The 13,024-nt window shown below is 37.3% G+C and overlaps 1 long non-coding RNA gene across 5 annotated transcripts in view; it reads left to right on the plus strand.

Moving 5' to 3' along the window:
• Positions 1-1,824, plus strand: part of LOC108514144 (uncharacterized) — a 56,062-nt gene extending 54,238 nt beyond the window's left edge. For all 5 annotated transcript variants that reach the window (XR_001881136.1, XR_001881139.1, XR_001881137.1 and 2 more), the window contains one exon: positions 1,694-1,824. This is a non-coding gene — a long non-coding RNA (uncharacterized LOC108514144). The remainder of the gene's footprint in view (positions 1-1,693) is intronic.
• Positions 1,825-13,024: the final 11,200 nt, after the last annotated feature.

The raw sequence follows: 13,024 nt of genomic DNA on the forward strand, positions 1-13,024 counted from the left end.
TCCTCCCCTCCCCTCCCCTCCCCGCTCCTCCCCGCTCCTCCCCTCTCCTCTCTTTTTGACACAGTCTCCCTGTGTTGCCCAGGCTGGAGTGCAGTGGTGCAATCTAGGCTCACTGCAACCTCCACCTCCCGGGTTCAAGCAATTCTCCTGCCTCAGCCTGCCGAGTAGCTGGGACTATAGCACGTGCTACCACACTTTGGCTAATACATTTTTATTTTTTTGTAGAGGTGTAATGTCCCTATTTCCCAGCCTGGTTTCCAAGTCCTGACTTCAAATAATTCTCCCACCTTGGCATCCCAAGGTGCTGGGATTACATAGTGACCCAGCCACTTTATCACTGTTAACGTTAGTTTTATTATTACCTGGATGAAGTAGTTTAGTTCAGTTTTCTCTACTACAAAAGTAATAATTTTTCTCCCTCTTCATGATGTACTTGTTTGATAAAAAGTCACTATGAAAAGCACATACTTAAGAAGTAGAGAATCATCCTCCATCTCTGTAAGGGCAGAACTTTTGCAAATACCATTTGTAGTTTTTAAACAATTTTAGTGTTCTTTTGGCTGACCTGGATCAATTGCATTTTCCTGTACATGTTAAAATCAGTGATCCAATTATTTCAAAAAATAAAGTGCAAGCTAGAATTTCTGCAGGGATTATATTGAATCTGCAGATACATTTGGAAAGTATTAGCATCTTGGTTAATACTTAATAGCATTTTGATCAATGAAAATCTAATGTTTTATCATTTATTTAGGATTTTTTTAATACTTCAATATCTTTTTAAAGTTTCAGTGTATATATCTTACAGTTGTTATGTTAAATTTATTTTCAAATGTATTTCCTTTCTGCTGCTATGTTAAATGAAATCATTTTCTGAGTTTTATTTTTTGATTCCTTTGTATTGTGTAGGACCGTAGTTTTTTACATTGATCTTGCATACTACTGCATTACTCAACTTTTTGTTTTTGTTGTTATTTCAACCTTATTTTAGTGGATTCCTTAAGATTTTCCATATACTAGATTATGTCATTGGCCAATAGAGATAGTTCGACTTCTTCCTTTTCAATCTGGAAGACTTATATTTATTTTCCTAGCCTAATTTTCTCAATTACATCCTCAAGCATAATGTTTAATAAAATTCACAAGAGTCAATAACTGTTTCGTGTTTCTAATCTTGGGGAAATTACTGAAAGTTACTTGATACCTTTTGGTGTTATGTGAGATTTTCATAGATGCCCTTTTTAGATAAAGAACATTCCCTTCTATGCAAAACTTAATGAGTATTTTTACTGTGAATGGGTCTTGGATCTGGATTTGTCAAGTGCTTATTCTGCATCTTTAGATGTGATAATGAGGCTTTTGTCATATAGTGTTTTTTTTTAATATAGTGTATTACACTAATTCTTTTTATATGCTGTACCAAACTTGTGATCCTGAGTACATAAATACCTTTGGTATTAATATATAATCCTGTTTCATGGTTCTGACTTACGTTGAAAGTATTTGCTTGAGGATTATTGCCTGGGTATCCATAAAGCATATTAGTTTATAGTTTTCCTTTTTTGGACTGTCTTTTTCTGGTTGTGGCATCAGAGGAAACTGCTTCATAGAAGGCATTGCACACCGATCTCTTCTCTGTGGTTTGTATTTTTGTGGAGAACAGTTAGTGAAAATTGCTGTTGATATTTTAAAGGTTTGGAATAATACAATGGTGAAGTCTTCTTGAGCTGAGCAGTCATGTGAGCTTGGAAGAGGATCCTTCCCCAGCTGATCCTTCAGGTCAGACCTCAGTCTCGGTCATCATCTACATCTGGATTCCTGTCCCAGAGAAACTGTGAGTAATATGTGCGTGCTTTTGAGCCACTAAGCTACATGGTAATAGGCTATGCTGCAATAAACAATAGTACACTTGATGATAAATGTAATATGTTATCCTGAATTAGATCCAAAACAGAAAATGGAATTAGTGGAAAACCTGGAAAATATGAAGACAGACAATACTTTAGTTAATAGTTTTGTACGTTTATCAATTTCTGAGTTTTCATAGATATTCTATGGTTATGTATAATATTAATATTATAGGAAATTGAAGGATGTATAAAACTTTATGTAAGAGCTTAGCACTGCTCTATAAATTTGAAATTATTTTAGAATAAATAGGAAGTGTAGACATGCTAATATATTTGAGATCAGGACTTGCTGTTACTTAAATGAGCTTTTGTGGAACCCAAAACTTATGATGCAAGTGCAGTATCATTATTAAATGTAAGTAATATGAGTTTCTATTTTATTCATTCTGTTCTTCTGGGAACAGCAAAGCCCATCTGTTTTCTCAAGTAGTATCCAAAAGTAGAATTGAGTCTAGTAACAAGTAAACAGCACAGAAGATTGTATGGAAACTATAATGCGTTTACATTTGCAGTAACTAATCATAAAATGACTTGCAGGATTATTATCACATTATTAGAATGACCATGGGAAAAACAAAAAAAATAGAAATGCAACTTTCTGAATTTAGAAACTGTATCTGAGCAAGTGTGGTGGCACACACCTATAGTTCCAGCTACTAGGGAGAGTGGGTAGAATGATCTCTTGACACCAGGAGTTTGAGGCTGTAATACACAAAGATTGTGCTTGTGACTAGCTACTGCACTCCAGCCTGGACAATACAGTAAAGCATCATCTCTTAAATAAATAAATAAATAATTGGATTTATATTACAAGTTTCAGAGATTGTTGTTTATATTTCTATGATTAGGGCTGAAATTATCTAGATTTTTCTGTTTTCAGAGAGCTGCCATGATATGCTTTCGCTCTGTGTCCTCACCCAAGTCTCATCTCAAAGTGTAATCCTCATGTGTTGGAGGAGGGACCTGGTGGGAGGTAAATGGATCATGGGGACAGATTTCCCCCTCGCTGTTCTTTTGATAGTGGATGAGTTCTCATGAGATTGGATGGTTTTGAAGTATGGCACTTCCCCCACAACTCCACCCCTCTCTCTCTTGCTGTGTGCCTTACTTCCCCTTTGCCTTCGGCCATGAGGCCATGACTGTAAGTTTCCTGAGGCCTCCCCAGCCATGCAATAGTGTAAGTCACTTACACCTTTTCACTTCATAAATTACCCAGTCTCAGGTAGTTCTTTACAGCAGTGTGAAAATGGACTGCTAGAGAAAATTGTTACTGAGAGAGTGGGGTACTGCTATGAAGATAACTAAAAATGTAGAAGCAACTTTTGAACTGGTAGCAGGCAGAGGTTGGAAGTTTTCAGAGCTCAGAAAAGGATAGGAAGATATGGGAAAGTTTGAAACAACCTAGATACTTGTGGAATGGTTTTGACCATGTGAACCCCAAATATCTGAGACAGGTCTCAGTCAATTTAGAAAGTTTATTTTACCAAGTTAAGGATACACCCATGACACAGCCTTAGGAAGTCTTGAGACATGTGCCCAAGGTGGTCAGGAGTACAGCTTGCTTTTACATTTTATACATTTTAGGGAGATATGAGACATCAATCAATATGTGTAAGGTACATTGGTTTGGTCCTGTAAGGTGGGACAACTCGAAGTAGGGGCTTCCAGGTTAGAAGTAGATAAGAGACAAAAAGGTTGCATTATTTTGAGTCCTTGATCAGCCTTCTGCTGAATACACAATTTAGTCTGACTCTGTGAGTCTGTATTTTTACGTAAACAATAGTGGAGAGGAAGCAATCAGATATGCATTTGTCTCAGGTAAGCCTCAAAGGGATGACTTTGAATAGAACGGGAGGCAGGTTTGCCCAAAGCAGTTCCCACCGTGACTTTTCCCTTTACCTTAGTCATTTTGGGGTGCCAAGATTTATTTTCCTGTCACAATCAAAATGTTGATAGTGATATGGACAGTGAAGTACAGGCTGAATGGACTCAGATGGAGATGAGGAACTTATTGGGAACCAGAGAAAACGTCACTCTTGCTATGTGACTGGTGGCATTGTGCCCTGCCCTAAAGATCTGTGGAACTTTGAACTTAAGAGAGATGATTTAGGGTATCTGGCAGGAGACATTTCTAAGCAGCAGAGCATTTGACACGTGACCTGGCTGTTGCTAAAATTGTATGTTCAATGCGTGAACAAAGAGATTACCTGAAACTGAAATATATTTAAAAGGGAAGCAGAGCATAAAACTGGAAAATTTGCAGCCCACCCAGTCCCCATTTTTATTAAAGACAAATTATAGTAGGACACAATTATCATCAAAATTAAGTTTTAGTCTTATTATACTTAGCCTGATTATTTTCATAGAAAACGACCAGAATAATTATTTGCCATATAGGCTGTTTCTAATTTGGCTTTGCTGGAACCTTGTTCTATAAGGAATCTCTGATTGGCCTTTTTTTTTTTTTTTTTTTTTTTTTTTTTTTTTTTTTGGAACTTTTTTTTTTAAAAAAATTTTTTTTTTTTTTTTTTTTTTTTTTTTTTTTTTTTTTTTTTTTTTTTTTTTTTGAGACAGAGCCTCACTCTGTCACCCAGGCTGGAGTGCAATGACATGATCTTGGATCACTGCAACCTCCACCTCCCAGGTTCAAGCAATTCTCCTGCCTCAGCCTCCTGAGTAGCTGGGATTACAAGCACCCACAACCATGCCTGGCTAATTTTGTATTTTAGTAGAGATGAGTTTTGTCATGTTGGCCAGGCTGGTCTTGAATTCCTGACCTCAGGTGATCCACCCGCCTTCACCTCCTAAAGTGCTGGAATTGCAGGCCTGAGTCACCACGCCTAGCCGATTAAAATCCTTGAGTCCACCTATGGATTTATTTGTGCCTACAAATACCTGTATAGATTGAGTGAATTCCTCTTTTCTTAAGGTCCCAAGATAAATTTAGGATTTTTAAAAAGTGGTTTTTTACTTACCGCCAGTCAGGAACCCCATAAAAGAACTGTGTTGACACGTTATGAGGGCAGTTTCCGCAAGGAACTTTTGTCATCTCTATAAGTTAACTAATTCCTTAAGGCATTCCGTTTATATCTGAAAGTATGCCAGTCTGTTGATAAAATACAACCATATCTTTGGTAAAATAACCGTTGCCTCTGCTTGTGTTCTGTTATAAAAGAAAAGAGATAAACAGATTCTTTTTTTTTTTTTTGAGACAGAAAAAATGGTTTACTCCTTAACATAGATGCAAAATCCTTTAAAATATTGGCAAACTGAATCCAAGAATATATGAAAATATAACACACCATGATAAATTTGCATTCATCCTATAAATGCAAAATATATTTTGCATTGGAAAATCTAGTTTAATTCATGAAATTAACAAATTAAATAATTATTTCAATAGTATTGGATGAACTTTAAACATATGTGGTCTCCTATCTCTCCAAAGACCTCATACTAAAATAATAGTTCTTCTTAATAGAAGGAGCAAGGAGTTATTGTTCCCAAATATTTGTACACACCTCCTCCCTGTAAGAGGAGTGTACTTCCTGGTTGGCTGACATCCAGCCTGGGCCATGTGACTTGCTCTGCCAGGAGTAGCACGAAAGCAGAAATGATGTTTACTAAGTCTTGGCAGAGGCTTTAAGCGCTAATACATGTTTTATCCGTCATTCTTCTCCCCTATCCCCTCCTCAAAGGTCTCACTTCTAAATAAATGTTGCTTTTACAACTTCCATTCCAGAATAAAAAAGCACGTGGAGCAAAAATGAAACAGAGTGGAGGCCAGCTCAGTTTCCACATTATGAAACCAAAATAGACATCTTCGTTGCAGTAAGCCCCCATGATCTGGACGTTGTTTGCTATCACAATGTAACTTACTCTATGATGATTGCTGTTTTAGAAAGAGTACCTACCAAAAATTTGTAACACATACCATACTTACTAATAAAAAATTAACCTTATTCCCTTTAAAATAAAAAGGGACAGTAAGATAAGGAAAAATAAAATGTAGAAATTATAAAAGGAAACGCTAAGCTTTTGTTATTTGCAGGTAATAAGATTGTTTATACAGAAACTCCTCGAGAATTGGACATAATTTTACAAATCAGAGCACCTAAAATACCAACAAAATCATAATGCATCCAGGAAAAAAATCTATCAAAACTTGTGCAAGACTTCTTTGAACTTATGTATGTTATTAAAATACATTAAGGTAAACCTATTTAGATGCATACATTATTTATTTATTTATTATTATTTTTTGAGATGAAGTCTCACTATGTTGCCCAGGTTGGTCTTGAACTCCTGGGCTCAAGTGATCTGCTCACCTTGGCCTCCCAAAATGCTGGGATTACAAGCATGAGCCACCACACCTGGCCCTATATTTATTTTGTATACGTATAATGTTTGTGATAGAAAGATACAACATATTAAAAATTTGGTCATTTCTCTTCAAATTGCTCTGTATAAATTAAATGCATTCAATCTATTCACATTCAATCCAGAGTTGTCTGTAGAACTTGATAAGCAGATTCTAAAAGTTTTCTGAAGAAGCAAAGCACAAGAATAGCTGAAACACTCCTGTAGAGGATGAACAAGATGAGGGGAGCTGTTTTGCCAGTTTTCATTGCCCTGTATATAAGAGAGCATAATACCGCTCAGGAACATAGACTAGACCAGTGGATCAGCACAGAGCATTTAGAAACAAGCCCGTACGTAAAATGAAATCTAGTATATAACTGGAATGACACTACGGATCAGTGAGGAAAGAATGGGTTGCTCAATAAATGATGCTATGATCATTTCTTTTCCATATGGACAACACAAGAAAGCATACACACAAATAAATAAAAGGGAAAAAAGATGTAGATATGGAAACCACAAACTTAAGACTTTGGGGAAAAATATAGAATATTTCTATGATCTTGGAGAAGGAAAAAAATGATGAAAACAAGACCCAAAAAGCAAAACTGTAAATGAAAATAGGAAAGTTAACTGAGTTAAAATTAATAATACTTAATCAAAAGCTTCCTAAATGCAAAGATAAGCAAAAAGGAAAAGCCTGCCTCCCCACAAAGCAGTGGTAAAACATATGAATAAACACTTCACAGAAGAGTCAGCCCAAATAGCTATGAAATAAATGAACAGTGCTCAACCTTTTAAATAATGAGGATGCTGCAAGTTAAAACCACAATGAGTTAAAGTTTTATCCTAAAGTGTTGGTAAGGATGGAGATCACTGCGAAACAAACTGTGTGTGTATATATGTGTGTGTGTGTGTGTGTGTGTGTGTGTGTGTGTGTATCTATGCTATGGTCATTTCTACATTTCTACAACCACTTTGGAGAACAATTTTGTCATAGTAAAGTAAAATATGCATATCCTATGACCAGGAAACCACACACACACACACACACACACACACTGTACACGCTTATGTGTACACACCATCCCTAAAAATACCCCTGAACGGGGGCACCCAGAGATATGTACAAATCTATTCAAAGAACCGTTATCTGTACTGAGCTACTATTACAACTTTTAACACAGATGAAGCCCTGATACAAAAAATTTAATGAAAATGCAAGATGCAGGATACACATAATATGGTTTACATAAAGATAAAGAAATAACAAAAGTATACTGTATATGGTTGAGAGCAGCCAGGGCTGACTATATAATTTTTGGGTTCAGTGCAAAATGAAAGTGTGGGATCCCTTTGTTCCAAAAGCAGGGGAAAAGCTTTTTTCTTTCTTTCATGGTCTCTCTCTATAGGATAATGGGCATAGTATCTTGACAATTCATAGAAAAAGAAACTATATTGACTCCAAACATTTGCAAAAGCACTCAACTTACAAAATACACAAAGAAATCATTTTTTACCCATTGGATTGACAAATATAAAAAAAATTGATAACACACTCTTACCAAGACACTCTCAAATAGTGCTAATGGAGAAATGAAAGGACACAGCCATTTTCGAAAACAATCTGTCAATATCTTTCAAAATTTCACGTCAAATACCCTTTGGTTCTATGGGAACTTCTCCTATTTCTCCTATATGCTTGAAATTATACATATAAAAGGATGTTAACTGCAGCGTTTTATAATTCCAAAAGATTGGAAATACCCTAACTAGCCTAAAGCAAGAGAGAGGCCATATCTGGGTCTTCGGAAGGATAATGGAATGATATATTATGCAACCATTAAAATATTGAGGTAGGTCTGTCTGTGCTAATAAATGATCACCAACATATATTGTTGAGTGAAAAAATAAAACGAATGTTTTGCAAAAGAATATGACTAATATGCTATCATATTTGTTGGAGAGTAAAGAGTGAGGGGAGAGAGAGAGAGAGACAGAGAATATTTTTTCATATATATGTACTGTTGTTTGATGTTTGCACCTCTCCAAATTCATGTTGAAAGTCCTCATGCAACACTGTTAAGAGCTGGGTCCTTTAGGAGGTGATTTATAAAGGATTAGTGTCCTTATGAAAGTGATTGAGGGAGAGAGTTTATCCTTTTTGCCCTTCCACCATGTGGGGACACAGAAAGAAGATGCCATCTTGGAAGGAGAGAGCAAGTCTTTACCAGACACTACAGCTGTCGGCACCTTGATGTTGGACTTCCCAGCCTCTGGAATTGTCAGAAATAAATTTCCGTTGTTTATAAATTACCCAGTCTGAGGTATTTTGTTATAGCAACCAGAGTAGATTAAGACAACATACCTCTCCTGGAATGATAGAGTGGGTAGCAGTGATTGTTCTTTAGGAAGGAAACCAGGACTTTAAAAACACTTTGTGCACTTAACATTTTAATTTGTGTCCACACACTACCTTTTAAAACAATATTTTTTTTTAAAGTCAAAGCTTACATTATGCGCTCACATGATTGCCAATTTATTATCAATGAAAAGCTACAATATTATTTCAACAACAGATAATTATTAAGAAATAAGAGGACCCCAGTGTGCCTGCTGAACAAAGAGAGAAGGACATTTTGGAGAACATAAAACATTCTACATTGGCTTTTGATGTGTCTGAAGTGAAACATACGTACTCCCCAGAGCAAGGTAGTAAAACAGCCTGAAAATTTGAAGACACAGGGGGAAAAAAGGGGCCACAAAACTCTTTTTTTTACGTATGCTGTTTTCCTGGTAAAATATGGTAGTGATCTAATCATCTAGTATATTCTGGGTACCCACTGCTGTGTTAGAGTGTGAGAAAGGGGGTCTATAAAGGTGAGTAGGGCATAGTCCCTGCCCTTCTATCTAGTTAGGAAGACAGGCCCAGCACACAAGAAGCTCTATGGTTCTATCTGTAAAAGGTTCCATTTAGGCATGTGATCTATGACCACCTCTAACTTTATTTTGAAATTCTAATCAGCAAATAATACAAGATGATACAGTTTTAAGAGTGTTGGAGTATGGGTCTTAGTGCTGCAGAAATTTCACAATATGGAGAGTGTGGAGACTGGAATAATGGAAAATAACCTATTCCGGTAGGGACAGCTGATGTGGACAGATGGGTGGGATTTGGTTTATCTGGAGGACCATCTTGCTATTGCAGTTTTTCTCCATCATCACATTGTAAGATGTCTTTCCTCCTCTGTGCACGGTATGGCTCCTGTTACAGCCTTCCATTGTTCAGCTCAAAAAACATCATCTTGACAGTGGGGAGTAAACATGAAAGTTGAAAAGTAGCAACAGGCATAAATAAATATGCAGGCTTATCATCATTTTATATTTATTTTGGAACCCTTAGTAAAGAAGGCTTGCATGGGCCTCTTTTCATTCAGTAAGTTGAAAAGTAAAAACAGTCAAGCAGACAGACGTGACTTCATGTTGATCAACCCCACTGCTTATGAGCTGTGTAACCTTGGGCAAGTCATTGGGCTACAGCTTACTAACCAAAAACTAGGGAAAATAAACACTGTGTAGTGTTATTATGAAGATAACATGAGACAAAGGTAAAGAATATATATTAGGCTGGGAGCAGTGGCTCACGCCTGTAATCCCAGCACTTTGGGAGGCCGAGACGGGTGGATCACGAGGTCAGGAGATCGAGACCATCCTGGCTAACCCGGTGAAACCCCATCTCCACTAAAAAAATACAAAAAAAACTAGCCGAGTGAGGTGGCGGCCGCCTGTAGTCCCAGCTGCTGGGGAGGCTGAGGCAGGAGAATGGCGTAAACCCGGGAGGCGGAGCTTGCAGTGAGCTGAGATCCGGCCACTGCACTCCAGCCTGGGCGACAGAGCGAGCCTCCGTCTCAAAAAAAAAAAAAAAAAAAAAAAAGGAATATATATTAGATACCTAATAAATCAAAGCCATTCACTTTTATTATTATTCCAAATCCAAGCTGCTTCTTTCTTCCCCAGGACATAGGTCCAGGCCATAGATTCCCCTATCAGGATCTCCTCATCCATAGATCAGGATACAGCCCTAGGCCTACCTACCATCTCTTAAGGTTAATCCTTTCATTTTCAACTTACATTAATAATAACACTAATAATTACAACTACTCTTTATTGATTACCTTCTGACAGCCAGGCACTATATGCTAATCAGCCTGCATAAATTAATACAATAACACCCTTCTGCTCTGAGTAAATTTCTTAAAACATTTAGCTCACCATTTATGCTGTCTTTATCATAGGCAGCAAAACTGAAAAGTTGAGTAACTTGTTCTCAATCACCTTATCATCAAAAAATATATCCAAAATTATTTTATATGTCTAGCTGGGCATTGTACAAAAGAAATTGGCAAAAGATAATTCCTGTCACTAAAATTTACTACTTGAGGAAGGCAAATCAATATCTTATACACTGAGGATAGACCTATAATTATGGTCGTCAACAGCCAGAATCAATCTTGCAGAGATGTCAAAAAAGAAAAAGACAGAATATGTAAAACTTCCATTAACAGGAATCTAATTATACAGTAAAATAAAACTCCCTTTTCATCTTCTCTTCATTTTCTAGTCTCTATTCTTAGAACGAAAAATACACACACACACACACACACACACAAAACGAAAAAGCAAAGGATAACAAAACTTCCCATCAGGGATGTAGATGATGTTGATGTTGTTTGAATTTCGGGGATGTGCTGATGGGTGGCTGTCTTAGGGGGTTACTGACTGACAGAAAGTTGCCAACAGACACAGGCAAAGAATACAAATTCCTTTCCTTTAAAGGATTCAAGCAAGAACTTTGCCACAATAAGAGTGGAGCACAGGGCAGGAGGTCCGGCAGCAAGCTGATGTTCGAAGATGTAGTCTCCTTAGCCCCACATTTCCCATACCAGGGCATGAACCGTGCAGAGGCTGACCTGCATGAGGCTGACCATTTGCTCAGTGTCCTTCCAGAATGTATCTGGGTCTTCCTAGGTTGGTGGGGGAAGTAGGCTGTGGGAAGGTATCTTTTTACCTCTGTGGCACATCTTTACAGTTTCAAGAGAGGGAAGTAGAAATTTTCACTATGAGTCCACTGCTTCTGGTGGACTTAATAGCTTGCTACACAGAGCAAACTATTATTCGACTGTATAAGAATAAGAATGCATTTTGCCCTAGGGATAATTATATCCTTCTTTCACTGCTTAAGAGCTAGTATGAGTCAGTCCTGCTCATTGCTGGGTAAAGGATGCAAACTGCATTGAAGTAGTCAATCCAGGAGTCTCTGAGGTCTAGCCACCCCAATTAGGATCACACTTCCATTCTGCTTGAACTCCAGTTCTCATTGCTAAACTTAGCAACATTCAAGATTGAAAGATACAGTTGTACAGGTTATGCACTGCACAATTCTAGGGGACCTGCTGTTTTATTATGGCCCTGGATTCTTCTCAGTCTCCTATTCTTTTGCCTCCCCTGTGATTGCTTAATTCCATCTCAAGAGTTTAGGATATGTGTTAGTTCGTTCTCACACTGCTGGTAAAGACATACCCAAGACTGGGTAATTTATAAAGAAAAAGAGGTTTAATGGACTTACAGTTTCACCTGGTTGGGAAGGCCTCACAATCACGGCGGAAGGCAAAAGGCATGTCTTAAGTAGCAGGAGGTAAGAGAGAGAATGAGAACCAAGCAAAAAGGGTTTCTCCTTATAAAACCATCAGATCTCGTGAGACTTATTCACTACCACGAGAACAGTATGGGGGAAATCGCCCCCATGATTCAATTATCTCCCACTGGGTCCCTCCCACTACACGTGGGAATTATGGCAGCTACAATTCAAGATGAGATTTGGGTGGGGACACAGCCAAACCATATGAGGATAATAACCAAAAGCATTGTAAGATCTCAGTGATCAAACGTGAGTAAGACCTATTCTCTATTTTCTACTTTATTCAGGTAGAAAACAGATAAACACAATAAATATCATGTTCTAGGATTTTAAAATAAGGTGTGAAAGAAAAAGTATCTCTGCTTTATAAAAAAAAAAATTGATTCCAAAAATTCATTTAGGGGTTTGCATTTTACATTTTTAATATCCTATTGTAATCACTGCAAAGGAAAATAGACTCTGTCTCTTGCGTATCTCCTCACTTCATCATCCTTTCCACATTGGAAAATTGTTTTATGAGGTTTTCTTTCAGCAAGAGTTGGCTCAATTTTAAGTATGTGAATCAAGAACCTATTAGCCTAAAGTGAATTGTGGTTTGGGAGGTCAATTTGTAATTCATGTCTCTCTACTGATAATGCAGGAAGGTATGAATAAAGATTACACAGGGTACACACAGTATTAATACATTTTAAGCAGAAATGCAGATTGCATTGAATTAAGAGGGATTCAGCTATGCCTCTCTCTGGTTGGGATTATTACCCTTTCCTCAGATTGCTATTAGAATAGCTAGTCTAATGTCCCTGATTGCAAAATACAAGTGGTAATTAATCTCATACCCATTTATTTGAAAACCTACAGCAAAAGCAGAGGTTAAAGCCTTATGCATTTAATGAAAGACTAATATTGAATTCGAATTACATTATTTACTACAACACCCTGGTGTAAGCAGCAAAATTTCCACGTGGCGCTACAGGCCTTTTTTCTCAGATTTCTCAAGTTCAGATAACACAATCTATTTTATCTCAGTGTCTCTCACCAACTCTTTCCCCATTGA

This window comes from Rhinopithecus bieti, unplaced genomic scaffold (genome assembly GCF_001698545.2).
Source record: "Rhinopithecus bieti isolate Rb0 unplaced genomic scaffold, ASM169854v2 scaffold_32955, whole genome shotgun sequence".
NCBI classification, from domain to species: Eukaryota; Metazoa; Chordata; class Mammalia; order Primates; family Cercopithecidae; genus Rhinopithecus; species Rhinopithecus bieti.